The sequence below is a fragment of the Vitis vinifera genome, chromosome 13, assembly GCF_030704535.1.
Source record: "Vitis vinifera cultivar Pinot Noir 40024 chromosome 13, ASM3070453v1".
Lineage (NCBI taxonomy): Eukaryota > Viridiplantae > Streptophyta > Magnoliopsida > Vitales > Vitaceae > Vitis > Vitis vinifera.
The window spans coordinates 10,243,608-10,251,139 of NC_081817.1; the positions used below are offsets into that span (position 1 = coordinate 10,243,608).

The 7,532-nt window shown below is 39.0% G+C and overlaps 1 long non-coding RNA gene across 1 annotated transcript; it reads right to left on the minus strand.

The window, feature by feature from the left end:
* Window positions 1–647: 647 nt before the first annotated feature.
* LOC109123626 (uncharacterized) lies at window positions 648–4,925 on the minus strand. The gene is made up of 2 exons (XR_002031389.2): window positions 3,612–4,925; window positions 648–3,492 (listed from the first exon to the last, which is right to left on the minus strand). It is a non-coding gene; the product is annotated as an uncharacterized LOC109123626 (long non-coding RNA).
* Between the last annotated feature and the right edge of the window lie 2,607 nt (window positions 4,926–7,532).

Sequence of the window (7,532 nt, forward strand, 5' to 3'; positions counted from 1 at the left end):
ATCCATATGTTCTAGTGAGCTTGCTTTCTGCTAGCCGACTGCGTGGAGATGTTGTAATTGGGGAGTGTTTGGCTAAATGGCTTCTAAAACTTCAGCTTGTGACTACTTCTCCTTATGTATTATTATCAAACTTGTATGCTTCAGATAGGAAGTGGGCAGATTTAAAGAACCTGTCATCAGCGGACAACTTCTCTGACTCAACTTTAGACTCAATTTCGGGGTTAGAATCAATCAAGTCTTTAGATTTCAGTCGCAACCCCTTTTCTGGTGATATGGCAGCATCATCGACAAAACTGACTAATTTGGTATCCCTTAATTTATTGTTAAATGAGTTCGAAAGTAAAATTCCAAAAGGTCTCGAGCTGTTTTCAAAACTTGAAATTCTTGACTCGCATGGGAATAAGGCTCCTAATTGAAATGGATGTGTTTTCCAGTAGACGGCAATGCTTCCCATTCAACAAAAGCAATTTGTTCTTTAGAAAATTTACATGGTTCTGAAGAGCATACCATTCTGAGTGTTGAGGATGGTTTGGAAGTGACTAGTGGTCAGATTGGCATGCCACTGATGGCAATGAAGCCCCATAGAAACTGGGAGATCAGTCTTCACAGCATTGACACCATTATAGAGAGCAGTCTTAAGTCTCATATGGTTTTAGAGGGGAAATATTTGATGCTTTTTTTTTGTATGCAGTTGCTAAGGCCTTCACAGGATAAAGCTGATATACTTATGTTTCCCTTGAAAGCTGATCTGATAGGAAAATTACATATGATGATGATATAAGGCCTATTTCAGTATCTCTTGAATCTTTTGGACCAAGGGCACCCTTGCTCAACCAGCAATGAGAGTACCTCCCACTCAGCAGATGCCACATGTAGACAGCCAATTCCTCCACAAGTTAGCCATCCTTCTGAACCTTCATGTGGACAACCCTATGGCTATCCCTCTTCTGGTCAAATTCAAGATTACCTTGCTGTTGGTTCTCTTCTTCACATGTATGACCACCTTGGTGCTTCTTCATTACTTTATTGAACAAAGTAGACAGATGGGATGAGGTTATGAAGATTATTCAGCGTGTCTAGAAACTCACGAGAAATAAGTGTGGGTTTAGAAGTCAAGTTCAGAAGCAGCAGACGGTAATGCCAAGAGAATAGACCAAGCAAAGAGCCACCTGCCAGGCCAAGATGGAATCTGTCCTTCAATCTGATTCTGTTCAACACTGAAAGAGATGATTGATTATGATAAACCATTGAATTTACCTGGCAAAAACCCCATGCAAATAATTGAAACTCAAAGAGGCTATTTCTAATGGCAGGATTGCACTAGAAACTCCATCTCAAGAACCTTCAAACAACCACTTCAAAAAGGGCAGTAAAGCAGACACTGAAATCCATAGAAGCTTTTATGAGGCCGCACTTCCTATTGATGATTTAGTAGACCGGACTGCTGAGGTCCTCAACTCTTTTAAGACTTGGTGCAGTGATGTACATGGGGGTGTTGACTGAGCAGCTTGCATTCCATACAGATGCTACAGTTGGGGATTTTCTTAACTCTACCTTCAGCAATGCAACTTGTAAAAAACCTGGATCAGACTAACAGCCTTGTACGTAAAAAAAGAGATCATCTCTAAAACCATGGATGGGTTTATGGATTAACGACAGCTCTGGTATCAATTCTGGAGGTCCTGTTACAACTTCTTTACAAAATTCTTCATTTGGTAAGATGAATTCAGAAGTGTTCTAAGAGAATCAGTCAGAATCCAGGTGCAAATAAAGAAGAATGAGTTATTCTGCTTTTTCTTTAGAAATTGAATCAAATACTGGGTCGGAGCTTAAGGTGAAACTGCAGAAAGAGCATCTCAGGCAGGAGGTTATCATGAACTTGTATGGCTATTCTAAAGGAAGAACTAAGACCAATCTCGCTGAAACTAGTGGTAGTTCCCCAGATCATGCAGGTGATGATAATCTTAATGGGCAGCAAGCTTTGGAACATGGGGAAATAGAAGGAGTTGAATCAACTCAAAGCAGAGCTTGTTTCTCTGAAGTTTGACAATGGCTGGTTCCAGTAATTCTGCACTAAAGCTGGGTCAAAGACTTGCATCCTGTGGTGAATCCGTTTCACTTGCTTCTTAAAGCAAAAACCACAATTTGAAGACTCTATAATCTGGTTAGAAAATTAGATCCCTTCAGAGTCAACTTGCCATCCAAATTTTAAAGGTTCAGAATTTCTAGTTATTTGAGGTGAAATTAAGAATCAGTCTTGTTCATTCTCCAGCAAAGACACAGTTCAGAATAATCCAGTAGATGCTTCAATCCTAGATTCTGAGTGGGGCAAATTGTGATGAAAGATTGATCGACGCATCTAATGATGAATTTTTTTTTTTTTTTTTGTGTGAACAAAATTTAGTGGCCTCTAAAATACCAGAAACCACAGAAGAGTCTAAACCAACTGCTGGAATAGCACTTCCACACATTTCAGTAAGGTCATTTGCCTGCTACTTCATCTCGGAAAACTGCTGGGTGTGGAATTAAGAATTCTGATCTTCCAGATTTAAAATGCTAGAAGTACAGAAAATACCCAACTTTGCAAACTGTGTTGTTTCCCACCTACGGCACTTGCTTTAGACACTACCTTAGGCCTCCACGTGATTCCAGATCTGCATCATAAAAGGACATTGTGGTGGATTTCTCACTTATGCTTCATAGTTCAGCGCAAAGATCTGAAAAGGCCTGACGAAGATGAACTTCCCATGAATTACCAAAAAATAGACTTGACTCAAGGATAAGAAGAGGGGTGAAAGAGAAACGGTGGCTAAAGGGGCAGTCCAGATCAGTAATGGACCAGAAAGTGGGATGCTTCTGATGAGGTTTACCTTGGAGTTGCCAAACCGAGTTCTGCAGCATTTCATTCTGTCACAGTCAATAAGGGACAGTCTGGAATTCATGAAACTGTTCCCAATAGCTCAGTCTCAAAACATTCCTCTCATTGAATTTCTAACTCTTCCAATAACTGTCAGTGGTGAGGGTGATGGGTCGACTACCGAGGCTACAGAGAATGAGCTGAATACTGTCAGGTCTTTCACGGATCATAATTATGAAAATGATACCAAAAATGCAAGATTAGTGCCCGAGCCTGCTGAGAATCTGATCTAGGAAATTGCAGTTCTGAGGCTGGAAGTGTCCGTCCGGGACAATATCTCCTCTCATTGCAGCTGAGAAGCAGAGATGCTGCAGGAGAATTCTACAGGCTTCGAGTTGTGATGGGGTCATCTTTGAGCCACTCAGGGGTGCACATGCAGATCTGTCTTGAACTCTTTCCAGTGTATTGAAGCATTGTCTGTTATAGATAATTTTCTGAAGCTGAAATATAAAGACTGTAAAAATTCCAAAGCTCTCAATAAGGCCGCCCCTGTGAATCTTGCATATCATGCCTATGGTACACCTTGGTCAATCATTGTACTGTGTTAACAACCAGAATTCGGATTTCCAATGCGCCTGAAGAGAGAAGGATATGGTTCTATGAAGCACAAAAAATTTGATTTCTATGTGTCATTTATTCTTTTGAGCAAGAGTTACATCCAAGGAAGATAGAAAAACTACAGATGAAATAGAACCTCTAGATTGCAGAGTGGTTATCAAACTCCAGGATTCTGCAGTAGCAGAGCTCTTTGGGCAGTCTCCTCAGCCTTTCATCAACTTCAATTGCAGCAACAATTTCCTCATGCACAGAAAAACTTGTCAGACTAAAATGCTTGGAAAAAGACTTGAAATTTTGATTTGGGCACCAAAGAGAGCAAAGCGTAGTTAAGGATCCAGCATCAGCAATGCAATTCCAGTCTCAAGTGCACTCGCAGGCTCTTCTCCGTGTGGTCACCTCGGTGCACACCTCCTCCTCTGTTTGCTTCTTTGATTGGGAATTCATTGTTTTAAATTGAATTTTCAAATCCTTTTTCAACTAAACATTTCCAGCTTTGAAAAATCCATCTTTAAATCCCTTCTAGATAATAAAACCCAGATTTTAGTAAATTTGCTGTCATTTTCCTTTTGACATGCATTTTCACTATTTTCTTTAATTTTCAACTATTTTCTTGATTTTCTCGATTTTCAACAAGCATGAACAAACTTCATGATTCCAAACAATGGAATTCATTGAATCGACTCATGCAAAATCAACTAGGGCTTTGGTGGGGGCCCGACATTCATAACACTCACTTTAATACTGTTTACTTGATATGTTGATTTTTGATTCTTCTTGATGAAATACTTGAATTCACTTAATATTTATTGTTGAGATGCTCTCGTTTCCCATAGAGGAGTACTAGCTTGCTATCCAGGTACGCTCTCTTCTCATCTATTTTTTTTAGAACTCTATGGACTTGTATGTCATTGATGACCATATCCATATTTGACGTGATTCTTGAATGTCTTGATATATGCCTGATTTGCTTCAATAAAACAAATGTTGTGTGATGTATCTCCAAACTAATCTCTTATGTTTTATGATAGCACTTGGGAAGCCATCCAGGTACGCATTTTTAACTCTTCTTAATTGTGATCTGATCTTGTTTGATATGTTATGTTTTTGGAATCACCTAGCCTACTTAGGTATCCATGATCAACCATTTAATTGTCACGCTTCCCTTAACTTAGTCAGTAGAGACCTCTTTAGGGCTTAGAGGGGTGCTATCTCCTAGAGGTACCTTCCCAATAAGTAACCTGATCCCCGGACCTAAACTCGGGTTTCTCAAAGACATGCTTTTTCCAAAAATTATGGAGTCACTTTTTAGGGTTTTTCTTTCTTGTTTTATTTTCCCTTTAAAATAAAAATAAAATAGGTGGCGACTCCAACTTTTTTTCAAAAAATCAATTTTTCACAAATAAAAAGCGAGTCTCGCCGATCGAGTGGGGACGCACGTGAAAAATGCGGGTCCACAATCGGCGAGACTCGCTTTTTTATTTATTTGTGAAAAATTGATTGTTTTAAAAAAAGTTGGAGCCGCCACTTATTTTATTTTATTTTTGAAGGGAAAATAAAACAAGAAATAAAAACCCTAAAATGTGATTCCATAATTTTTGGAAAAAGCATGTCTTTGAAAAACCCGAGTCTAAGTCCGGGGATCAGGTTACCTATTAGGAAGGTACCTTTAAAAGGTAGCACCCCTCTAAGCCCTCTAAAGGTCTCTACTAACTAAGTTAAGGGAAGTGTGGCAATTAATCGGTTAATTATGGATACCTAAATAGGCAAGGTGATTTTAAAGAGTGGCATGCCAAACACAATCAAATTGCAATAAAGGAAAGTTAGGGCGCGTACCTGAATGACTCCTCAAGCGATATCATAAAACATAAGAGATTAGTTTGGGAATATGACACATTACATGTACCTTCATCAAATATGATCATACAATCAAACAAATATCAAAACAATCAAGTATGACGCCAAACATGGTCATGGCTCATGATAACGTACACATTCATAGAATTCTGGAGTTGAAGAGTAGAAAGAGCGTACCTGATTAGCGAGCATCCACACGTCTATGGGAACAAGGGTATCTCAACAATAAATAAAAAAACGAATTCATATATGTCATCAAGGAGAATCCAAAAATCAACATATCAAGTTGACAATATTGAAGATAATGTCATGAATGTCGGGCCCCCACCAAAGCCCTAATTAAGTTCGCATGAGTTTGTTCTATGAATTCCATTGTTTGGAATTATGGAGTTTCATTCATGCTTACTGAAAATCAAGAAAATCACGAAAATAGTTAAAAATCAAAGAAAACAGTGAAAGTGCATACCTGAAGTAAAGTGGTAGCAAATTACATGTTAAAATCCGGATTTTGTACCTAGAAGCTTCTAAAGAAGTTTAAAGAAAACTGGAGTTATTTTGACGTAGAATGGTTTTGAAATCTGGATTTAAGATATATAAAATCACAAAAAGAAGAAAAAGAAACAATAGAAGGAGTATGATGTGTGGTGAGGTGGCCATGATGGAATGGAGTCTCAGAATTCGGGATAGAAGGACCCAATTCATCGTCAGGATATTCAGTGGTCAGAAACATTTCCATGTATAAGGTAACTTGATCCGTAAGCTCAAATGGATTCTCCCCAACATTGGTCAAACATCGAACATAAAGCTCAAAATTCCTACTTTTCTGCACTGTTGTATTTTCTGCATTCGGTGTTATTTACTCACCATCAAGGCTTGAATCAATAGCTCCATTGGAATACATACCCTCGTTGTTGCCATGAACCAATCTGGTTTCACAATATTTAATTTAACTGTAGTCTGATATCCCAGCTCTTGAATTTCTTTTGCTGAAGCAAACTTCCATTATTTTTTTTCGAAAAATGATTGACACATTGCCTGCCTCTTTAATATTTTCAGCCTGCTGCACCCTTATGAATTCTGTTCACTTCTGGAATCTCCATATCTGATTTCTCAGGGCCATTTTCCTGAACATTTAAGCTTCTCGTTGCTCATTGTAGTTAAGTCCCTGTCTTCATTGGTGGAGTTAGCAAGCAATGAAATTCTGCGTTTTGCATCATTTTCCTTAGTTCAGGGTCGGAATAAAAGGGCAGGAGCATTGAAGCATTTTTAGCATGGTTGACGCTGCCAAGGTGACCACCATTTCGCGAACTGATTTTAACATAGGAGAGTTGAAGCTGGAGCTTTTTGGTCAGAAGAAGGATGCTTGCCTTTTTACAGATTGTCTCAAGCCAACCTGCCTACTCATTTCTGGAATATGGCTTTCAACAATTCTTAAGGAGACATCTTTGTACCAGCTACTGTTCCCTCTTTTAAGATCTTCCTTCCCCATATTTCTGAATTTAAATTCTAGAATCTCATGTGAAGATTCATGGACTGTAAATATTTCTGACAGATGGCTTGACTCTAACATGTAAAAACCTTCTATGAATTCTGGGTCCACATCTGGTTTGAGAATGTGTAGAATCAAATTCCCTTATATTAACATCTGAATTCTGTTTCTATTGTCAGCTTGCTCACAAACAATTTTCTTCAACTGCATACTCGCGTCTTAATTGATTTTCAGATGTCCAATTCTCGGATAAATCCTCATCCTTCAGGTATATCAAATTGCCCATAATCAGAAATTGACCCTCGGTCAAAAGGATTCAGCAACTTAGTACGTGTGTGAAGGCAAATGGGCAGTGAGCTAGAGACTTTCTGATGGATCCTGTATTTCGGGACTTTCGAGAGTGGCTGCGAAGAAGACACCCAGCTCCACCATCCTCTTGTTCCTCCTGAAAGCTTCTTCTCGACGGGCTTCTTCTCTGTTCTATGAACCAGAATCATCACATGAAAGGCGCAAAGTTTGATGATCTGCTCATTACTGATGTCTTTTGGAGCTGTCAAGATCTTCCTGAATAGCTAGCGGTTGAGTGACCGTTTGGCCTATTCCAATTGTATGGATGTATTATAGGAACATGAGCATTGTTTCGCTATCTCTTTGGTGTGGATCAGCGTTTCGTGTGCTCACGATCCTTGATGTGACATTTAAATCGCCTAATTA